Raw genomic sequence first — 2,315 nt, 5'->3', positions numbered from 1 at the left:
TTTACTATTAAGACCCACAGAAATGCGGTAATTCCACTTCACTACCACTAACTACTAGTTATTTTACTTGTTGATTTTCACGGCTAAGATTTTTCATCCTCTGAGCGAAGCCATACAATAATCGTCCTTATCTACTCTGAGCATTGGATAGCCTCCTGATGATCAGATTGCTGTTTTTGATTGTACGTCTCCCTTGTTACACTGCTGCACCTCACTGCACACCTTACATGAGTGCCTTCCACAGTATTAGGGACAGCTGCTTGGCCTCACTGTAGCTACTTCTGGGACGGTTGCCAATCTTCCTCGTATTCCCTCATGACCACAGCGCCAAACCGACTCCCGCCATCAGGCCGAAACGCACAAACATTTCTGACAAAATTGAGACAACCACTTTCGCGTCAGTTTTGACACCAAGTGAATTTATACGACAATTACGTTCAAGATGCTTGGTTTTTCGTTCATGGATTGAACAGAAGCAACCAGCGATGGTTGCTACTGCCCAATCCATGAAGTCCCCCCCACCACGGAAAGGTAACCAAGCTTCGGGGGGGATGGGTGTTTACCCTGACGCCAACGGAGAAACTCAATATTAGTGCAGAGATCTTTTCCTCGGTAAATCAAGTGTAGCCGGACTCCGCCCTCATGAGGTTACTGCACGACAGCAAAGATCACCCTTTGGTAGGCTGTGCTATAGGCAGCACAGCTCCGTCAAAGATCTCACTCCATAAGTGAACTTATATAGATTCCTTTTTTAACATTTTGTCTTGTCCATAAGGAACTCATCGGTTCTTCTCCAGTGAAAGCAAAAAATCATCGAGAAATTCATTTGCTTCCTCAATATCAGGATCTTGTGGCTCTGTGTAGGGGACGGGGCTGGTGGGCAGTGTGTCTGGCTGTGTCTGGGAAGCGGGGCTGGTGGTCTCTGTGACTGGCTGTGTCTGGGGAGCGGGGCTGGTGGTCTCTGTGACTTGCTGTGTCTGGGAAGCGGGGCTGGTGGTCTCTGTGACTTGCTGTGTCTGGGAAGCGGGGCTGGTGGTTTCTGTGACTTGCTGTGTCTGGGAAGTGGGGCTGGTGGTCTCTGTGACTGGCTCTGTCTGGAGATCAGGGGAAGTCTTGGGTATAAATTTCAATATACTGTGAGCGATATCGTCTCTCAACCGATTCCTCTCGATCTTCTCTTGCACGGCCTTCATGATACGTTTGGGCGGCTTTCTCCATTTTCTTTGCATTTCAGTTGGTGATCCTGCGCCATCGAGCCACATGATACCAGAATAGTATCGTTCCTGTTTCCCAACGGGTCCAATCTTGGTGTCACACATGATGCCGAGTGAACCCAAATGGCGGCCGATGTTTACGTTGGAAGCCACGGGCTCGTTATGTATCTTGCAGTAACTTTCATACCGTTGCTGCAGCTCTTTCCTGCTGATAAGGTACCGCTTCATAGTAATAGTCTTTCCCTTCATTTGAACGAAGGTATTCATGAAACTAACAAAGGAAGCCTTTCCTTTGTAATCCCGTTTGTAGTAACAGAAAGCCATTGAAGACGTGGATTGGGTCAGGCGAAGTTACACAGACTAACAAGATAGTCCAATAATCAATGATCCTGTATCAGCACTGAACTCGAAATACGTCAGAGCGACAATTTCAACCCAAGGCTGGAGGGCCAATTGATGATATTCTCACGTCTTGCTCAACCAAGTAACCTCGGTTAGACCTTGTTTGTATTTGAATATAGTAAAGCTAATATAGTGAAGCTTGATGATTCTATTTATATGTAAGTTGCAATGTAGTTTGTATATATATATATATATATATATATATATATATATATATATATATATATATATATATATATATATATATATATATATATATATATATATATATATATATATATATATATATCTCATTTCCAGCACATCCATCCTCCTGCGCACAACTCTATCCATAGCCCACGCCTCGCAACCATACAACATTGTTGGAAACACTATTCCTTCAAACATACCCATTTTTGCTTTCCGAGATAATGTTCTCGACTTCCACACATTTTTCAAGGCTCCCAAAATTTTCGCCCCCTCCCCTACCCTATAATCCACTTCCGCTTCCATGGTTCCATCCGCTGACAGATCCACTCCCAGATATCTAAAACACTTCACTTCCTCCAGTTTTTCTCCATTCAAACTCACCTCCCAATTAACTTGACCCTCAAACCTACTGTACCTAATAACCTTGCTCTTATTCACATTTACTCTTAACTTTCTTCTTCCACACACTTTACCAAACTCAGTCACCAGCTTCTGCAGTTTCTCACATGA

This window comes from Panulirus ornatus, chromosome 42 (genome assembly GCF_036320965.1).
Source record: "Panulirus ornatus isolate Po-2019 chromosome 42, ASM3632096v1, whole genome shotgun sequence".
Classification (NCBI taxonomy): Eukaryota; Metazoa; Arthropoda; class Malacostraca; order Decapoda; family Palinuridae; genus Panulirus; species Panulirus ornatus.
The sequence above is the reverse complement of the archived record's forward strand: the minus strand, read 5'-3'. Positions refer to the sequence as shown.